Source organism: Eptatretus burgeri, chromosome 11, assembly GCF_056783735.1.
Source record: "Eptatretus burgeri isolate ZD-2024b chromosome 11, Ebu_testis_v1, whole genome shotgun sequence".
NCBI classification, from domain to species: Eukaryota; Metazoa; Chordata; class Myxini; order Myxiniformes; family Myxinidae; genus Eptatretus; species Eptatretus burgeri.
Genome location: NC_140971.1, coordinates 57430123 through 57452931, shown reverse-complemented (window position 1 = coordinate 57452931; position 22809 = coordinate 57430123). Strand labels below are relative to the sequence as shown.

The 22809-nt window shown below is 33.9% G+C and overlaps 2 long non-coding RNA genes across 2 annotated transcripts; both read right to left on the bottom strand.

The window, feature by feature from the left end:
• Positions 1-1027: 1027 nt before the first annotated feature.
• Positions 1028-3059, bottom strand: LOC147017158 (uncharacterized). The gene is made up of 4 exons (XR_015049377.1): positions 2032-3059; positions 1771-1929; positions 1410-1467; positions 1028-1185 (listed from the first exon to the last, which is right to left on the bottom strand). It is a non-coding gene; the product is annotated as an uncharacterized LOC147017158 (long non-coding RNA).
• A 14994-nt stretch (positions 3060-18053) lies between these two features.
• Positions 18054-20280, bottom strand: LOC147017157 (uncharacterized). The gene is made up of 4 exons (XR_015049376.1): positions 19236-20280; positions 18974-19132; positions 18611-18668; positions 18054-18387 (listed from the first exon to the last, which is right to left on the bottom strand). It is a non-coding gene; the product is annotated as an uncharacterized LOC147017157 (long non-coding RNA).
• Positions 20281-22809: the final 2529 nt, after the last annotated feature.

Here is a 22809-nt window from a genome sequence, read left to right as displayed (position 1 = left end):
AACTTTTTAAAATTGTTGATGTAATAGATACGGTTCCTTGGACTTATAAGATATATGATTTGGAAGGGAAGAGATTTTAGGTTCATTTTATTCACAGGAATTACAAAAGACAAAGATAAATTGAAATTTTTTGACTCCGCCCTTTTTGACTCCACCCACACAAGCCCCACCCACACAAACCCAACACAAACCCACCACACACAAACCCCACACAAGCTCCAATAAATTGAAATTTTTTGACTCCGCCCCTTTTTGACTCCACCCACACAAGCCCCACCCACATAAACCCCACACAAACCCCACCACACACAAACCCCACACAAGCTCCACACAAGCTCCACACAAGCTCCACACAAGCTCCACACAAGCTCCACACACACAAGCTCCACCCATATTCACATAATTAGTGATTAGTTAATTAGTTCCCCCACACACAACATGTTTATTTAATTAAAAAATTATCCACCCATCCACACAAGCTCCACTCATCCACCCATCCACCCATCTCTCCACCCATCCATTGATCCACACAAACCTCATCCACATTCGCCCCTGCCCACATAAACCCTGCCCACATCAACCCCTCCCACATAAGTCCTGTCTACACAAGCTCCACACAAAAACTCCACACACATAAACCCTGTCCACATAAACCCCTCCCACACAAGCTCCACCCACATAAACCCCGCACACACAAGACCCACCGAAGCCCCGCCCACATAAGCCCCCCCCACATCAGCCCCTCCCACACAAGCCCCGCCCACACAAGCCCCACCGAAGCCCCGCCCACACACACCCCGCCCACACAAGCCCCACCCACACCCCGCCCACACAAGCCCCACCAAAGCCCCGCCCACACAAGCCCCTCCCACACAAGCCCCACCCCCTCATCCCCCTGTGCGCCCCCACCTTTGACCCACCACCTCCCTCATCCCACCCCCCTTCCCCACACACACACATGGGGAGGGGAGGGATGGGATGAGGGGTGATGGGTCATTGGGGGGCGCACCTACCCTCCCTTCATGTTTTGATCCTCTTCTTGTAATTCAGAATCAAGTAATTGTATACAAAACAAATATAATTTATTAATATTGAAAATATTAAATATTCATTTGCGAGAATGTATAATCTTTCCCAGCAATCTTCTCCAGATGTCTTGTGATTTCGAAACTCAGACACCATATTCTGTTTTGAAACAAAAAGTGGATAATAATTACATGGTAATATGAGTAAGCCTCGTTGACCACTGAATTAACACACCAGGAGGCCGACTCAGCCTGTCATCCTTTCAAGGTCAATAAAATTAATTCCAGTGTACTGACAAAACCGCGTTCAAACTAATAATGCAACCAACATTAGACGACATTCTAAAGAGAGAGTGATATTAATAATAATTCAGAAATATTTACCTCCAGAAAATCATGTGTTGTACAAGATTGCTTCAACAGCTGATGTTGTGCGATAGTGCTGAAAAAAAAAAAAAAAGTCAAGGGTATAGATGAAGAGACAGACAGACAGGGAAAGCAACACACACCCACACACGCACACACACACACACACACACACACACGCACACACATAGACACACATAGACACACGCACACACGCACACACACACACACACACACACATAGACACACATAGACACACGTGTCTCACCATTGGTTTAATTCATTCGAGATCAGAGACCGGTCATTATAAATCATTGATCTCTTCAATAAGAGCAGAGAGAGGTAGGTAGGAAGACAGACACACACACACGTGTCTCACCATTGGTTTAATTCCTTCGAGATGATAGGACGTGATAAGACTTCGTGCCACTCATTGAAAATGTCTTTCAATTCTCTTCTAAAATCATTGATCTCTTCAATAAGAGTATTAATTTCATGAACCACGTCGTGATACGTAAACTCAATTTCTTCCAATGCCCTGTCAGGGAAAAAATATATATATATATATATATCAGAATTATCATGATTTAATTAATAATCATTTGCTTCATCGTTCAAAGAGAAAACCAAACAAACTTACCAACTCTGTAGTAAGCTTTTGCCTTCATCGGAAGAGAGATCATCCATGTCTCAGTTGTAAAAATGAAAATCCTGTCTGGCAGAAACTTTGTCTGGTGAATCACTTATAAGGCTACAATGAGGAAATTCCCTAAACATTGGGTGCGGCCACAGGAAATGACAGCTTGGAAAATAACTAGGCGGTTGTATGAATCATTTACAAAACATACTTAAAATGGTTTTGATTCAAATGTTTTCAGTTCGTGTTCTGAGATAAAATATAAACACGAGACCTTGTCTCACAGAATAGTTCCTATTTTTTCACAGCATGACTGTCTAAAACCACACAGCACGACCGTGTCAAAAAACACTTCCTCATTTTCACGGCATGAACTGAAAACATTTGAAACAAAACTTTTTTATGGCGTGGTTTATACACAAAAATGATTTGCAACTCGGGCGGTGGTCAGATGAGATCATAAAGAGAAGTTTATCATTTCGTAATGGCACAAAAGGGGTATCTTAAAAAATATAAAGATTCAAATGTTTTGTTTGTCAATATTTTAGATGGGGATTATTGTGCAAAGAAAATTAAACTATTGAAGGAATTTGAGAATGAACAAATCTTTATAGGTTCAATGAGTGAGCTGATCAACCTCCAGGTTAAAGGGGAGACAAATAAATATACCTTGGGATAGCCTGGTTATATATATACAAAGCCTGGTGTTGGCTTAGTGGTTAGGGTGGCGGCTTGGGATCCCAGTGTCCCGAGTTCGAATCCCGCTCAGCTGCTGAATTAACACCAGGGGGTTGACTCAGCCTGCCATCCTTCCGAGGTCGGCGAAATGAGTACCAGTATACTGGTCCCGGTGTATGCCCCGGTTAGAATAGGTGTACCATATCCCTGTGTTGTAAGAGGCGTCCAGGAAGGGCATCCGACCATAAAACATTGCCTCACAAAAAGCCAAACCCCTGCACAGCAGGGAAAAACGGATAAAAAGGGGGTTTATTTTTAGGGGAAAAAAAAGGGAATCGCTGAAAATCCCCCATTCATTTACATGGGGAAAAGTGAGCTAGAACCAGTATTCTTACCCTACTGGGGATTTTCAGCGATTCCCTTTTTTTGACCCTAAAAATAAACCCCCTTTTTATCCCAAGGTATATTTATTTGCCTCCCCTTTTAACTTGGAGGTTGAACCACATTGAATTGCACACCTGCGGGTTGAACAGCTCACTCATTGAACCTATAAAGATTTGTTCATTCTCAAATTCCTTCAATAGTTTAATTTTCTTTGCACAATAATCCCCATCTAAAATATTGACAAACAAAACATTTGAATCTTTATATTTTTTAAGATACCCCTTTTGTGCCATTACGAAATGATAAACTTCTCTTAATGCTCTCATCTGGCCACCTCCTGAGCCACATATCATTTTGAGATTATAGTAAATTGTTTTTTCATTGTTCAATTGATAACCATCAAAGTTTTCAGTCCATTCAAGGATATTCATTTTTTCTTTACATCCTCTAACTTACTAGTTTTTAAATTAATTCGCTTATTTGTTTTATTTACCTTTGTTTTAGTTATTTTTTCAATAAGACTTATTTGATATTTTTCACATTCATTATGTTTTCCATTTATATACCAAGACTGAGATTTTCTCCACTCTTTAGTTTGATTAATACTTGGTTTAACCATTTATATATTGTGAAAAAACGCGGCGGTAGCCCTTAAAAACCCTAACCCATCTTCCCATCGTTAAAACATAATCTATTTTATACACTCTATCATACAATATCCATATGGAACACAATCTATTCCATTATCTAAAATAAATCTCTTATCATCAAAGGCTCCTAATGCCTTTTTATTTACTTCTTCACTATATATGTTATGTTTATAACTTCTTATTGTATTCATTTTCCTATATTCTTCTTTCTTATTCATCAAACAATTATAATAATTTCTAAAAGTTATTGATTTCTTTATGACATATTTCTTTATTCCCTTTAACCTCTTATCAATCTGTTCACCATACTTATAAGCATATGCCTTTGCTCTCAATCCAATAAACTCACTCATTACTTTTCCACCCAACTCATCCTTAAACTTACCAATAACCTTTTCATTCTTTTTGGAAAATAACTCACTCTTCTTGCTGAAATTACTTGTATCATATACTCCAATATTTTTCTTCATATCTTCATAAACATCATCAGTTTTTATATCTAAGATAAAACTATCAGTGTCCATATACAACAATGAAACATTTTCACCATACTCTTTCTTTAAGTCATTATACAAATAATCATACATCAATATCTTTGATAAATCAAGAACTGCTGTTCCAATATAAATTGGTTTATCCATTACAATACTTTCCTTTTTCATATGAATTGCAGAAAAGTTCTCTGAAAAAACCTCTTCTCTCTCAAAACTTGGTTTATTTATCAATCTCGAAGCTTCTTTCCAAGATGTTGCGAATCTAATGTTTTGCCTGTTTCTAACATTTTCCATAGTCTTTCCAAATACAGCATTATTCATTAATTTATAAAAGTCCCCTTCAAATTTTACTTTTGTATTTGCTCTCATATCTGTATTGAATTGAATATACTTTTTCACCCAAGGACTTTGTTTAAATTTTAAAACTCTATGAATTTTAGCTACTCTCAATCCTTCTCTCAAAAACTGTTTTAAGCTTCTCTGATGTAAAACATATCCCTCTTTATCATAGAATGTTGTTAATAACTTTTCTGTTGATTTGCCTTTAATATTAAAACTTTTATGATAATCACTGAACCATTCTTTCTTTGGGGTTTCTTTCTCACATGCAAAAGGAAGGTCTTTATGCTTATTATGAAGAACACTCGGGTACCTCAAATCAACTTCAAAATAATAACCTTCTTCTTCGTCATTCAATTCCTCTTGAGAAGAAATAACAATATTCATCAAAGCCTTTTCATAATCCTTTTCTTCCACCCACTCTAATTTACCATAAGGTAGAGATTGAGACATTGCCCATCCATACAAATTATTAGCATCAAAATACATCAAATAATTACTATCTTTTTCACGATCATAATTTGGGAGATATTTATTATTTGCTTTCGCATATCTTTTTGAACATACTTGTGATATTCCACCTCTCTTGGACTTCTCAATCATCAAAAGCATATCAACATCACTGATTAAATCTATATCTTGTTTTGTCATTTTCAACATTGCACTCCAAGCTAAACCAGGAGCTGTGAAATAGTGGGCAGGGTCTAATCCATAACAATTTTTATTATGACAGAGTGTTCTAAAAGCCTCAAACACATCAGCTAACAATAAAACATCTGTTTTTAGATATAAATCATGATATTCTCCAAGGTTCTTTATCTTAAATATTTTCCATATTTCTTGTGCGTGTTTATATTCCTTATCACTTATCTCTTCTTCATAAAGGTTATTATAGAAACTTTCTTTTGAAGGAAGTTGTGTTTCTTTAAATCTCATAAATGAATCCATATAATCATAAGGATAAATTCCCTTACTTGTAAGAATTTTCTCTTTACTTTGAATTTCATTCCTTGTTTGAATTTCCTCTCTCGTAAGAATTCCTTCTTTAATCAGAATTTCATCTTTAATCTGAATTTCCTCTTTAGTTCGAATTTTCTTTATAATTAGAATTTCATCTTCAGTTAGAATTTCTTCATTAATTAGAGTTTCCTCTTTACTTTGAATTCTCTCTTTAATCTGAATTTCCTCTTTAGTGAGAATTTCCTCTTTTGGAAAGAATGAATTAAGATTTGGAAAAGAGTCCGTGGAGCTTAGATTTGATGCGAGGTAGGCTAGTGGTGTTCCCATAAACTTGTAAGAATCTAGAAACCTAATACGAGTTAAAGGTTTTGTGAATATCATTTTTGAAAATGAAATATACTTTTGACTTGTGTTTGTTATGGCAGAAATATTCCCTGGTGTTTTTGAAAGTTCATTTATAAATAGATGTGTATCATAGTTGGCGCTGTTGTGAAGAAAGACTGGAATAAAAGAAGGTAATTTATAATTAAGATTACAACAGGAATGAGCGGGACCTCTATATTTACCAGTAAGATGACAATGGTCTCTAACTTTAGACTCCTTAATTTCCCCCTCACAAATATGACAGATATTGTTCATTCTAAATTCTAATTTTTCTTCTTTGGTTAATTTCATCGGTTCATTTGTTTCTTTCATTAATTTAGTGAGTCTTATACAATCCTTTTCTAATCGTTTTACAAACTCTTGTGAAGCATTTTTTCCACGATAATGTTCAAGTTTGTTATACTTTTCTCCAACAGATGATTTGATATAATAACAGAAACCACAAGGAATATGTTTTTGATATTTATTTGTATATGGTTCTTTTGGATTAGGAGAAGCAGTATTTATCTTTTTAAGGATACATTCAAAATCAGCGTATATCACAAATGGGTGCATGATAGATTTATTATAATCTTCAAAAGAAATCTTTTCACCAGGTTTAGGCATTGTAATTACAGCTGATTTATGATTACTACAATATTTTGAATGTTGTTCTAATCGTTCTTTTGTATGAAATGAATTAAGACATCGCTTACAAGGATATATTTTGTTTGCTGTTCTGAATACCTGAGAAGAGATTAATCTTGATAAATTATTGATGTATGTGTAATGTGAATTCTTTCCAACACTAAAATATAAAAGGTCAATGTGTGTTTCTTCATTTTTATAGTTGTTTGAAATTTTTAATATTTGAACTTTGTTTGTATCCGTTAATCCATATACATTAATAGAAAGATTAATCTTTTTCTCAAATTTAGGAATATCTGTTAGTGGCATTGGGAATTTAAAATCTTTAATGTCTAAGGTATTCTCATATTTCATATATTGTTTTACTCTTTCTGAATTACATTTTGGTGGATGAAAGTGAGCAAGAACAGACCAGAGAAAACATTTATTATCATTGTTCTTAATATTAACAACTGCCTTCTTTAGTTTTATTTCTTTTGGTAATTCAATGTAAGAAGAAGCTTTAAGAGGGTTTGATTTTAGAATGTGTATATCTAAAAAGATGATTTTTTTAATATTGAATCCACTTCCTACCACTGTATTATCAACATCCTCCTCTTGTCTTGATAGTTCTTCATAAACCCCACTATTCAAAAAATCTTGAAATGATGTTGTAAAATGAAGACCTGTTCTCATATAAGGAGTATGTTCTTCATCTTGTCTTTTCATATTCATTTTCACTCCCATATAAAACTTTAAAGTTTTCATTTCTTTTAATGTCTTTTTAATAAATTTTTCAACATCGGGTTTCACTATTTCAATTGATTCAGCTATTGATGATGGACCGGGTTCTCCAAATTGAAAAATCCTTATTTTTATATGCCCTTTAAATGCCCCATCAGTGTTTTCAATATAATAGTCTCCCTTTACTTTAAACTCATTTTTCTTGTGTTTTTGTGATTGAAGATGTTTATTATAACTACTCTTCAAAACATCCTTTGAACAGATATCACAATGTTTTCTTTCCAACTCAAGAGGAGATATTTGATGAAATAGATTAAATGTGTGTTTGTTGGTTCGGAGGTGTTTTCTATAATGTTTGTATTCGTGATTACAAACATCGCAGTACGTTGTATTCACCATATTTATAGAATAAAACTTTGCTTAAACTAAAATTTTCTTGATGAAAATTTCGTTTAATTTATAGGTGAATCTGTGCTTAAAAACATTTTATCCTCCAACTTTTTCACTTAATAAATACAATGTTTCAAGACACAAAAGACAAGTTTCAATCAATCTCTTCATCTGTTAAAGATACTGAGAAATATGTCAAGGATGTAAAATTGAACAAAGATAAATATAACAACTATTGGATAAAAACTATTATGGTAAATAATATGAGTTCTTCAATTTCCTTCAGTGGAAGGGCTTTTAGTATACCTGGTAGAACATCAATTAAAGTATCTCTAACAAAAGTTTCTCCTCTCCTTCTAGTAATATATTCAAAACTAGAAAAAGCAATGAAACAAGAAAAAGTATCAAAGAACATAAACCTTATGGATGAAGCTTTAGAAAGAAAAGATAAGACCATCTGTAATATGCAAGGAGAAATTTGTATTTTTTTCAACAACCCTAAAGATGTAAATCCTGATGAAATAAAGGATGTTAATATATCAGGTGAAATGACATTTCGTTCAATAGTAGTTAACGATAATTTTAAAATTACCTTTAATATAAAAAATGTTGTCGTTGAATCTGATAATGAAAAAAAGTATATCGATATCGATGGTAATATACAACTGAAAGTATAGGTGAATTTCAGTTTAAGTAAAGTTTTACTTTATAAATATGCTAGACTTTCCTGATTCTCCATATGACAAATTTGAGAATTGTCCTGCGTGTGAAAGACGGGGATTAAACACAGAGTCAAAAGCCTATAAACAATGTATATTCTGTGATTATCTTCTAATTAATGATAATAAAAATATAAAAAGGAAAATAATTCTTTTAGATTTACACCAAAAATGAATTACTTTACAAGATTGATTAGAGAAATGAATGTAAAGTATGAGGGTGATAACACACCTTTCCTTACAAGGGAAGAAACTGAACGTATAAGAGAAATGTTCAAAGGATTGTTGTTGTATATTATTCATGGATGTAATTTTCAGGGAAATATCAACACAAGATATTGTATAAATAAAATAATGGATTATCTTGAAATTAAACCTGAACTTAGGATAAAATATAGAGTTTCTAAAAAAGCCAATAATAAATTAAATAACCTGTTTTTCAAATATATAAATGAATGATTTTTTACCTATTTGGGAAAATAAGATAAAATTTAACAACCATAAAAATCTCCCAAATTCATTAAGATGTCTAATAGTTGGTTCAAGTGGATGTGGAAAAACCTGCTTACTTTTAAAAATGCTCCTCGCTCCCAACTTTTTAGATTATGATAATTTAATAATTTTCACAAAGTCGAGTTTTCAACCAGAGTATCAACTACTCTCACAAGGTTTTAATGCTGGTCTTCAAAAAGAAGATATAATCGGTTTATTTAAACGTCAAAAAAACCTAAATGATTATAACATTGAAGATATAATTCAACTATTTTGTGATACACAGAGATGTAAAAAGAAATCAAATCCTATAACTTGTATTCTTAGTGATAATACGGATGATATACCGTCTCCCAAGATTTGGATAAATCAAAAAGAACCTCGTTATCTTTGATGATTGTGTTAATGAGAGAAACCAAACGGTAATGGACAGCTACTACACAAGAGGGAGACATTCTTCTTGTAATTGTATTTATCTTAGTCAATCGTACTTTCAACTTCCTCGTCGTTCCATCAGAAACAATGCTAATACTTTTATTTTATTCAAGTTAAATTCAATAGATATCAATAATTTTTGGAGAGATAATTGTTCTACATTATGTAGTAAAAAGAAATTTGAGGATTACATGAAGCACACGACTGAAAAATATAAATATATTGTTGTGAAACAAGATGAGATATTAAGGGATATATTTTTTGTTTTATAAACAATTACATATATAAATGACAACTATTATTATAAATCTTGTGGGTAAATCTGCTTCTGGAAAAACTTTCATAAATCAAGGTTCTTGTGTAGTACAAATGAGAATATTGTAAATTTACTTAAAAACACCCCGTGATACGCATTGTATCAACAACAACTAGAGCAATAAGACCTGGAGAAATAAAAGGTGAAGATTATCACTATATTTCAGTGGAGGAACATATGCGATTGAGGAATGAAGGACAAATATTTGAGGAGGTTTCTCTTGGTACAACAAAATATTCACATTACACTAAAACTATCACAAATATCACACTAAAATCTGGTGGTGTTGGGATATTAGAAACTAATCCAGAAGGAACGAGACAAATTATTAAATATCTGAGCGGAGTGAAGATTTTATCATTCGGTTTTGATGTTGATGAAGAAACTCAACGCAAACGTATGAAAAGCAGAGATGCAAGTATTAGTGAAGAAGAAATTACAACTCGCATTAATGTTAATAAAGAATTTGATGAAATATTTAAAGAAAAGGATTTATTTGAACACATCGACTTGAATGATGAAGAAAAGGAAAATTTCCCTGTTAATCTTTACAATTCATTAAATGATATTTTACAATAAATAAATGGATACAAAAGAAAGAGCAAGAAGATTTAAGGAACATCAAGAGTTGGTTTCAAAAGTTGTAAAACAAAAGGAAGACATAAAGAAGAAACGCAGACAGAAACTAACGGGCGAAGAAGCATTTGAAAGAAAACAAGAGAAATTTTTTAAACCACTTTTAAAAACTTCCCAAGAAAAAATGAAAGATGTTTCCACAGTTCCCACAGTAGAATATACTCCCAGAAAGCTTCAAATGTTAAAAGATTTCAGTCAAATGACGGAGGAAGAATTAGAGCATTTAGGAGAATTAGAATATGATGATGAAGGTTTATTTCAACAACTGGAAGAGATTAATCAAGCCCCTGATTATATTGTGAATGCTATTCAAAACAATGAATATTCAGCGGATTCAAAAACCAAAGCAGGACTCATTCCAACAGAACAACCAGCAATATTTCATCTTGTTCAAGAAAAGGTATTGATATTTAATGATGAATTAAGGTTCTTAAGTTCTGCTCAACCCCTGTTAAACTAACTCCGAGATTAATGTTTCTTCTCACAAAAGATGGAAGACAAGGTTCAACTGTGAGGGATGAATCAAAGTATATTGATAAACCATTGGATATGGAAAATAATGATGATAGAGTATATATTGATTTGCTGAACACTCTAAATTATAAGGTTATTCTTTCTGGTAAAAGTAGGAAGAATGAGAAGGAGAAACACATTATTCAGGCTTTAAGTATCCTTGGTTCAGGTATTAGTTTTCTTCCAAATGACCCATCGCAATTAGTTAATAGACTGTTATTGTTGTTAGGCAGTAAGAAGGCTGGAAATAACAATTGTTTTAATGAAGCATCAGCCATTTTAGACCAGTTGATGAACATGAAAATAATTAATAAATCTCAATATAAAGACATTTTATCTCATTAAATAAGATGAGAAGCACAATCCTGAGTTTTAATTTCACAACAAGCGACCACACATCTTCATTCCCATACCCACTACAACTTGACACAACAAAAGAATATGAGGCATCTTTATTGTCCATGGAAACTTATAATACCTTATTTAATATAACCGAGAAAAATGACAAGTTTAGTTATAATCCGGGAAGTGGATACAAAGCGATAACAGTCTCACCCGGAGCATACGAGATTTCTCAAATATCTTCCGAAATTGCTCGTCTTATGAAAGAACAGGGTGATGAACCAAAAATATTGTTATAAACATTCAAAAACATACTTCAAAATCAACGATTAAAGTTAAAAATAACTACAAGGTTGATTTCACAATTGATAATTCATTTAGAGAGTTATTGGGTTTCTCCTCAAAAAAGATTGAAACTAATGGGACGTTTTACAGTGATAATGTCATTCAAATATCCTCAGGAATAAATTCGGTGTTAATTCACTGTGATTTGATTGATGGTGCTTATAATGATGGAAAAAAACAAATACAATATTTTCATTCAGCGCATACTCAACCCCAATTGGTTATAAATTCAATATGGAACCTAAAAATTTGGTTTATCTACCTGTGTCAGGAAAAACCATACACAGAGTAAATTTTAGGATAACCGACCAAGATAATCGTGTGATTTCTTTTAATGGAGAAGTTATATCCATCAGAATTCACCTACGTGAAGTTTTCCAATAAATAAATACGATGGTTATTGTGAGGAAACACGAGTTGGGAAAATATAAAATAATTACAGGGGATGGGATGTTCCTTTCCCCATACTACAAGGGTGAAGGTATGTATCTTGGTAGAGGATACTATAAACCTAAGAGACAAAGGGGTGTTGGACATCAATTTAGAGGAGATGGGATAATTGATACTCTCATGGGTATTGGTTCAACTATTCTTAAACATAAAGATCTAATTGGTTCAACTGCTTCTGCTGTGGGAAATGTAGCAGGTGCTGTAAAGAGTATAAAAGATGCTCAGAAGGAATCTCATAAATTACAAGCAATAAAAGAAATTAAGAAAGGCAAAACTCAGTTGTCCCCCAAGAACGACAGAAAATAATTCAAATACTTGGATCAGGGTTTCAAAAGTTTTAACATCTTTTTTCCTAAATAAATACAAGTATGGAAGCAATTGATAGTATCTATGATTTGGATGATACTATTATTATCTCAAACTCCACTAAAAAAGAAGATTACTTCAAGGTAAATGCAATAACTGGAACAGACTGGAATACGAATGGTACAAAAAGTTTTGAAATAAATAATCAACAAACCTATTTGAATCTCTCCGAAAGTTTCTTGTTGTGTAAATTTAAATTCACTAAAGCTGGGAATAACACAAACGCTACACTTGTAAATGATTTCTTCTGGAAAATGTTTGATAGTGTGCGTTTGTATATTGGAACACAAGAAGTTGAAGCGGTTGATTATGTCTCTGCTGTATCTGAAATGATAAAATTTACACTCTATACATTCAGTGATAGAATGGGAAAGGGGTCTGTCGAAGGTTTTATTCCTGATATGTCAACGGGAACAAACACAGACCCTGGATATATTCAAAGGAAAGGAGCGTATAATGATGATACAAAAGCAGAAAATAGTTTTACTGTGGCGGTTCCTCTTAAAGGTATATTTGGATTTTGTGATCATGATAAAGTTCTGTATGGTCTTAAAATTAGATTTCAACTACAAAGGAATGATAATGAAAATAGATTGCTTTTTGGTGTTGGTAATGCTTTTGGTGATCAGAATAAATTTGTAATTGAGGAGATGAGTTGGTATATCAGTGAATATACTCCTAATCTTAAAACAGAAGAGATGTTGAATCGAAGACTTAACTCAAAGAAACCACTCAGTGTATCATACCTCAAAAGAAGATGTCAACACGTTAAACTCAATCAAACTACTTACACGTGGAATTTGGGTGTTCTGGAAGGAAAGCCACGATATCTGTGGATCATTTTTAAAAAGCCAGATGGTGATACTGCGACTGATAAGAATAATGCATTGAGTGATAATGCTAAGGTGAAACAACTTCGCGTTTCTCTAGATGGAACATTTTATCCACGAGATAGATTGGAAATTAATTGGGAAAAAAATGATTTTGCTGAAGCATACAAGTCTTACCAAAAGGTGTGTGAAAGTAATGGAAATAAAGAACCTATTTTGGATATGACAGCATTTAAAAGTTTGTATACAATCTATGCGTTTGACCTGAGCGCGCAAAAGGAAACTATAAAGTCTAATCGAGTGGATACTTCCCTATACATTGAAAGAGGAGAGAGTGAAGAAGTTGATACATATTGTTTGCTTTTGGAAGAAACAGAATTGCAGATTAATACAGATAATGGTGTGATGATTAGTCTCACATAATTTTTTGTTAAATAAATGAGTGGCAAAGTACCAACTGGGGTATATGTTAATCAAATCAATCTTCATAAACTATCATCTTGTGTTCAAAATCAAAAGCCTTGTACGATTAACGTTAATACAATTCAGAGAAAAGGAGCAGTAAGAATTGATGTTTTGCTCACAAGAGAACAGGTTAAAATCTTGAATGACACTGGCTCACTTAAAATTAAAATGACAAAACCAATGTTGAAAAAATATTCAATAAGAGAGACGAGTGGAGGATTTCTCCCATTTCTAATTCCTTTATTTGCTGGTTTAAGTGCGGTTGGAGCATTGACGGGTGGTATTTCAACAGCGGTGAAAACTGCCAACGAAAGGAAGGCTCAACTCCAGGCTCAAAAAGAATTGGAAAGACATAACAAAGAGTTGGAGAAACAAATTAGTGGAAGTGGCGTAATTGTAGATTTTGCTGAAAAACTTGAAGGTCTGCCTGATAAAGCGAGATTGTTAGTTGGAGATATGCTTTCTTCTATTGCACAAGCAGGTGTAAAATTAACGAAAAGAGGTAATGGATTATATCTTTCTAATAAATAAATGAGCATTGATGAGTGGTTGAAAGAATTTGGAAAGAATACAACATCAAATTTACAACTTGCCAAATATTGTAAGAAATTAAAAATTCAAAATGTGGTTATTTGTATGAGAGATGAATTAACAAATGTGCCGAAACATACAAAGAATATTATTATGAACTTAGAAGATAATAATGGGAACGGTTCTCATTGGGTTTGTATTTTTAATAATCAAGACAAATATTATTTTGATAGTTTTGGTCTTCCACCACCTGTTGAAGTCATAAAATTCTTACAGAATGGTGTTTATCAAACATTTCAAGTCCAAGAATTAAATTCCAAGTGTTGTGGTCAATTATGTCTATATGTGTTATTTCAACTCAACAAAAATAAAAAATTTTATGATATTATTTTTAATCTAATATAAATGACTTATGTTGGTAAAGATGGTTCTATCTTTGGTGTATCTCAAGAACTGGATATTGATTTATCAAATTATTACACAAAGGCACAGGCTGAACGACATAAATATAATATAACCAAAAATATTAACATGAAAAATGCTTTTAAATTAAAAATTATCCAAGCCCGACTGACGCGAATGACTTGGTGAGATTAAGCGATTTATCACAATATATATCCTTAAATAAAACGGCTGTGTATTCCAAAGATACAGAAGTGTTGATATTATCTCCAGGTCATACAGAATTCACAGTTCGAATTAAAATAAATTTTTATAAAGAAGGGCGTATCGTTTGTATGAGAATAGAACAATGGGGGTATGATATGAATGATTTAGGGTATAATTGGTCATTTAAAATTAACCTCGAAGACCTGGAACAATTAAATCAGTCTCGTAAGGAAGAATATTATCCACTTGGTATCGAGAATGAGTTTTGTGGGTCCACGATTAGTAAACAACAAATAAAAGAATTTAATAAGGGTAAATATAATAATGGTTTTGCCCTTGTTTATCTCATGAAAACAGAAAAAACAGGATTATATATAATAAGTAAGGAAATACAAAATGATTTAACTATGGGAAGATGGGGAGGTGTTTCTGTGCCATAATATTATTCTAACATATATTTCTAATACATAAATGACAGCAAGAAGGCTTCAAGAAAATTATCATTTCTGTGTCCAAGCATACCTTCAAGAAAAGGGTATTCGGTATTTTAATAAATATGTTCTACAACATAAGAATGAGGTATTTTCAATAAAAGATTGGCATTATGCTGATGTTGATAAACCGACAACTTTAGATTTAATTAGAATGTTAAATAATGAAAAAATTATAAAGTTAAGAAAAGGTAAGGCTCTTTTAGAAATTCAAAAGAAATTTTATTGGTTTCCTGTTGTAAAAAATTATTTTCGATGCAGGAATAACAAGAAATCCTGATGAATATATGTATAATATTCTATGGGGTGTAAACGATTCAAGGATAGTAAGGGATGAGGAAGGAGTTGAAGAAGAGAGGGAAGAGGAGGAAAAGGAGAATGAGGAGAGGGAGAAGAAAGAGAAGGAGGAAAAGGAGAAGAAAGAGAAGGAGGAAAAAGAGAAGAGAGAGAAGGAGGAGAGGGAGAAGAAAGAGAAGGAGGAAAAAGAGAAGAGAGAGAGGGAGGAGAGGGAGGAAAGAGCGAGACAAAATAAATATCAAAATATGGAAACCAGTGAGATTCAAAAAAGATTGGCGGTATTACAGAAAATAACTCAACCCACCGAGGAGGAAACCAAAGAATTGACAAGTCTATTTGCAATATTTTCTTCAAGACTATTGACATCGTCAAGCCATTCATTTTAATTCAAGTTTTTTCTTAAATAAATGGAGGAGAGAGTGAAGGCATTTCTTAGGATTCTTTATGTTTTAAAAATTAAGATTCAAATGTGCATGTTGGAAACTAAAAAGGTTTTTGCACTCTGCAGGAATTTTTCTCATAAATAAATGAGTTATTGTCTCAAATGTAAAAAGAAAACTAATACTAAAAATATTTCATATATTAAAAGTAAAAATAACAGGGTTATACAAAAAGGTATATGTTCGGTGTGTGGTTCAAAAAAAAATCAATTTATCTCCAAACACAAACTCGGAGGAGATATACAAAAGTTTTTATCAGGAAGTAAATTTACAACTACTGGAATACCAGGGGAATTACATCTTCCAGGGTATTCTTTCTGTGGTCCAGGCACAAACTTGGATAAAAGATTAGATGAGGCAGACAATCCTAAATCCTGGAGTAAACCAATCAATAGAGTTGATGAAGTGTGCATGAGACACGATATTGATTATGGGAATACCACAACGTTGGAAGAAAAGCATGAAGCCGATAGAGAAATGTTGTATAATTTGTCTCTGATACAAAATCCAACCTTGAGAGAAAAAGTTGATAGGTTCATCGTGAAGAAGATGATTAGTGCTAAATTGAAACTTGGACTTGGAAATTCAAAAACTTGTAAGCTCTAATGATGTCATTAAGACTGAAGAGCAATTAGCTGATGAATTACATAAACCAATATTCACAAAGTTTCAGAGAAGGAAAGTTTATTCCAAGGAAGTAGATTATATCTGGTCTGCTGATTTGATTGAACTCAATAATGATAAGGGGTACAAGTATGCTTTAACCGTTATTGATTTGAGGAGTAGATATGTGTGGGTTGTCCCTTTAAAAAACAAAACAGGTAATACTCTTATGTTAGCTTTTCAACAGATATTTAATAAAAGTAAGAGAAAACCTAAAAAATTGTGGACTGATGAGGGTAGAGAGTTTTATAACAAGACATTTATGAATTTTCTAAAAATAACAGTATTACATTATACAGTACCTTTAATGAAGGGAAGGCAGTTGTTGTTGAACGTTTTAATCGTACCTTAAAAGAGAGACTATATAAAAAATTCACACAACTCGGTTCACAACAATGGTTATCTTTTTATTCAGGATATTGTGGATAAGTATAATGACACGATTCACACGTCAACGAATATGAAGCCATCAGAAACATTTACAAAATTAAAATATGAAAAAGAGATTAATGTCAGAAAACCTAAGTTCAAAGTTGGTGATATCGTAAGAATATATAGGTGGAAATCTCATTTTGAAAAGGGTTTTACTGAACGATGGACGAAAGAACTTTTTAAAATTGTTGATGTAATAGATACGGTTCCTTGGACTTATAAGATATATGATTTGGAAGGGGAAGAGATTTTAGGTTCATTTTATTCACAGGAATTACAAAAGACAAAGATAAATTGAAATTTTTTGACTCCGCCCCTTTTTGACTCCACCCACACAAGCCCCACCCACACAAACCCCACACAAACCCACCACACACAAACCCCACACAAGCTCCAATAAATTGAAATTTTTTGACTCCGCCCCTTTTTGACTCCACCCACACAAGCCCCACCCACATAAACCCCACACAAACCCCACCACACACAAACCCCACACAAGCTCCACACAAGCTCCACACAAGCTCCACACAAGCTCCACACACACAAGCTCCACCCATATTCACATAATTAGTGATTAGTTAATTAGTTCCCCCACACACAACATGTTTATTTAATTAAAAAATTATCCACCCATCCACACAAGCTCCACTCATCCACCCATCCACCCATCTCTCCACCCATCCATTGATCCACACAAACCTCATCCACATTCGCCCCTGCCCACATAAACCCTGCCCACATCAACCCCTCCCACATAAGTCCTGTCTACACAAGCTCCACACAAAAACTCCACACACATAAACCCTGTCCACATAAACCCCTCCCACACAAGCACCACCCACATAAACCCCGCACACACAAGACCCACCGAAGCCCCGCCCACATAAGCCCCACCCACATAAACCCCTCCCACACAAGCCCCACCCACACAAGCCCCACCGAAGCCCCGCCCACACACACCCCGCCCACACAAGCCTCACCCACACCCCGCCCACACAAGCCCCACCAAAGCCCCGCCCACACAAGCCCCTCCCACACAAGCCCCACCCCCCTCATCCCCCCTGTGCGCCCCCCACCTTTGACCCACCACCTCCCTCATCCCACCCCCCCCCCTTCCCCACACACACACATGGGGAGGGGAGGGATGGGATGAGGGGGTGATGGGTCATTGGGGGGGCGCACCTACCCTCCCTTCATGTTTTGATCCTCTTCTTGTAATTCAGAATCAAGTAATTGTATACAAAACAAATATAATTTATTAATATTGAAAATATTAAATATTCATTTGCGAGAATGTATAATCTTTCCCAGCAATCTTCTCCAGATGTCTTGTGATTTCGAAACTCAGACACCATATTCTGTTTTGAAACAAAAGTGGATAATAATTACATGGTAATATGAGTAAGCCTCGTTGACCACTGAATTAACACACCAGGAGGCCGACTCAGCCTGTCATCCTTTCAAGGTCAATAAAATTAATTCCAGTGTACTGACAAAACCGCGTTCAAACTAATAATGCAACCAACATTAGACGACATTCTAAAGAGAGAGTGATATTAATAATAATTCAGAAATATTTACCTCCAGAAAATCATGTGTTGTACAAGATTGCTTCAACAGCTGATGTTGTGCGATAGTGCTGAAAAAAAAAAAAAGTCAAGGGTATAGATGAAGAGACAGACAGACAGGGAAAGCAACACACACCCACACACGCACACACACACACACACACACACACACACACGCACACACATAGACACACATAGACACACGCACACACGCACACACACACACACACACACACATAGACACACATAGACACACGTGTCTCACCATTGGTTTAATTCATTCGAGATCAGAGACCGGTCATTATAAATCATTGATCTCTTCAATAAGAGCAGAGAGAGGTAGGTAGGAAGACAGACACACACACACGTGTCTCACCATTGGTTTAATTCCTTCGAGATGATAGGACGTGATAAGACTTCGTGCCACTCATTGAAAATGTCTTTCAATTCTCTTCTAAAATCATTGATCTCTTCAATAAGAGTATTAATTTCATGAACCACGTCGTGATACGTAAACTCAATTTCTTCCAATGCCCTGTCAGGGAAAAATATATATATATATATATATATCAGAATTATCATGATTTAATTAATAATCATTTGCTTCATCGTTCAAAGAGAAAACCAAACAAACTTACCAACTCTGTAGTAAGCTTTTGCCTTCATCGGAAGAGAGATCATCCATGTCTCAGTTGTAAAAATGAAAATCCTGTCTGGCAGAAACTTTGTCTGGTGAATCACTTATAAGGCTACAATGAGGAAATTCCCTAAACATTGGGTGCGGCCACAGGAAATGACAGCTTGGAAAATAACTAGGCGGTTGTATGAATCATTTACAAAACATACTTAAAATGGTTTTGATTCAAATGTTTTCAGTTCGTGTTCTGAGATAAAATATAAACACGAGACCTTGTCTCACAGAATAGTTCCTATTTTTTCACAGCATGACTGTCTAAAACCACACAGCACGACCGTGTCAAAAAACACTTCCTCATTTTCACGGCATGAACTGAAAACATTTGAAACAAAACTTTTTTTATGGCGTGGTTTATACACAAAAATGATTTGCAACTCGGGCGGTGGTCAGATGAGATCATAAAGAGAAGTTTATCATTTCGTAATGGCACAAAAGGGGTATCTTAAAAAATATAAAGATTCAAATGTTTTGTTTGTCAATATTTTAGATGGGGATTATTGTGCAAAGAAAATTAAACTATTGAAGGAATTTGAGAATGAACAAATCTTTATAGGTTCAATGAGTGAGCTGATCAACCTCCAGGTTAAAGGGGAGACAAATAAATATACCTTGGGATAGCCTGGTTATATATATACAAAGCCTGGTGTTGGCTTAGTGGTTAGGGTGGCGGCTTGGGATCCCAGTGTCCCGAGTTCGAATCCCGCTCAGCTGCTGAATTAACACCAGGGGGTTGACTCAGCCTGCCATCCTTCCGAGGTCGGCGAAATGAGTACCAGTATACTGGTCCCGGTGTATGCCCCGGTTAGAATAGGTGTACCATATCCCTGTGTTGTAAGAGGCGTCCAGGAAGGGCATCCGACCATAAAACATTGCCTCACAAAAAGCCAAACCCCTGCACAGCAGGGAAAAACGGATAAAAAGGGGGTTTATTTTTAGGGGAAAAAAAAGGGAATCGCTGAAAATCCCCCATTCATTTACATGGGGAAAAGTGAGCTAGAACCAGTATTCTTACCCTACTGGGGATTTTCAGCGATTCCCTTTTTTTTTCCCTAAAAATAAACCCCCTTTTTATCCCAAGGTATATTTATTTGCCTCCCCTTTTAACTTGGAGGTTGAACCACATTGAATTGAACACCTGGGGGTTGAACAGCTCACTCATTGAACCTATAAAGATTTGTTCATTCTCAAATTCCTTCAATAGTTTAATTTTCTTTGCACAATAATCCCCATCTAAAATATTGACAAACAAAACATTTGAATCTTTATATTTTTTAAGATACCCCTTTTGTGCCATTACGAAATGATAAACTTCTCTTAATGCTCTCATCTGGCCACCTCCTGAGCCACATATCATTTTGAGATTATAGTAAATTGTTTTTTCATTGTTCAATTGATAACCATCAAAGTTTTCAGTCCATTCAAGGATATTCATTTTTTTCTTTACATCCTCTAACTTACTAGTTTTTAAATTAATTCGCTTATTTGTTTTATTTACCTTTGTTTTAGTTATTTTTTCAATAAGACTTATTTGATATTTTTCACATTCATTATGTTTTCCATTTATATACCAAGACTGAGATTTTCTCCACTCTTTAGTTTGATTAATACTTGGTTTAACCATTTATATATTGTGAAAAAACGTGGCGGTAGCCCTTAAAAAACCCTAACCCATCTTCCCATCGTTAAAACATAATCTATTTTATACACTCTATCATACAATATCCATATGGAACACAATCTATTCCATTATCTAAAATAAATCTCTTATCATCAAAGGCTCCTAATGCCTTTTTATTTACTTCTTCACTATATATGTTATGTTTATAACTTCTTATTGTATTCATTTTCCTATATTCTTCTTTCTTATTCATCAAACAATTATAATAATTTCTAAAAGTTATTGATTTCTTTATGACATATTTCTTTATTCCCTTTAACCTCTTATCAATCTGTTCACCATACTTATAAGCATATGCCTTTGCTCTCAATCCAATAAACTCACTCATTACTTTTCCACCCAACTCATCCTTAAACTTACCAATAACCTTTTCATTCTTTTTGGAAAATAACTCACTCTTCTTGCTGAAATTACTTGTATCATATACTCCAATATTTTTCTTCATATCTTCATAAACATCATCAGTTTTTATATCTAAGATAAAACTATCAGTGTCCATATACAACAATGAAACATTTTCACCATACTCTTTCTTTAAGTCATTATACAAATAATCATACATCAATATCTTTGATAAATCAAGAACTGCTGTTCCAATATAAATTGGTTTATCCATTACAATACTTTCCTTTTTCATATGAATTGCAGAAAAGTTCTCTGAAAAAACCTCTTCTCTCTCAAAACTTGGTTTATTTATCAATCTCGAAGCTTCTTTCCAAGATGTTGCGAATCTAATGTTTTGCCTGTTTCTAACATTTTCCATAGTCTTTCCAAATACAGCATTATTCATTAATTTATAAAAGTCCCCTTCAAATTTTACTTTTGTATTTGCTCTCATATCTGTATTGAATTGAATATACTTTTTCACCCAAGGACTTTGTTTAAATTTTAAAACTCTATGAATTTTAGCTACTCTCAATCCTTCTCTCAAAAACTGTTTTAAGCTTCTCTGATGTAAAACATATCCCTCTTTATCATAGAATGTTGTTAATAACTTTTCTGTTGATTTGCCTTTAATATTAAAACTTTTATGATAATCACTGAACCATTCTTTCTTTGGGGTTTCTTTCTCACATGCAAAAGGAAGGTCTTTATGCTTATTATGAAGAACACTCGGGTACCTCAAATCAACTTCAAAATAATAACCTTCTTCTTCGTCATTCAATTCCTCTTGAGAAGAAATAACAATATTCATCAAAGCCTTTTCATAATCCTTTTCTTCCACCCACTCTAATTTACCATAAGGTAGAGATTGAGACATTGCCCATCCATACAAATTATTAGCATCAAAATACATCAAATAATTACTATCTTTTTCACGATCATAATTTGGGAGATATTTATTATTTGCTTTCGCATATCTTTTTGAACATACTTGTGATATTCCACCTCTCTTGGACTTCTCAATCATCAAAAGCATATCAACATCACTGATTAAATCTATATCTTGTTTTGTCATTTTCAACATTGCACTCCAAGCTAAACCAGGAGCTGTGAAATAGTGGGCAGGGTCTAATCCATAACAATTTTTATTATGACAGAGTGTTCTAAAAGCCTCAAACACATCAGCTAACAATAAAACATCTGTTTTTAGATATAAATCATGATATTCTCCAAGGTTCTTTATCTTAAATATTTTCCATATTTCTTGTGCGTGTTTATATTCCTTATCACTTATCTCTTCTTCATAAAGGTTATTATAGAAACTTTCTTTTGAAGGAAGTTGTGTTTCTTTAAATCTCATAAATGAATCCATATAATCATAAGGATAAATTCCCTTACTTGTAAGAATTTTCTCTTTACTTTGAATTTCATTCCTTGTTTGAATTTCCTCTCT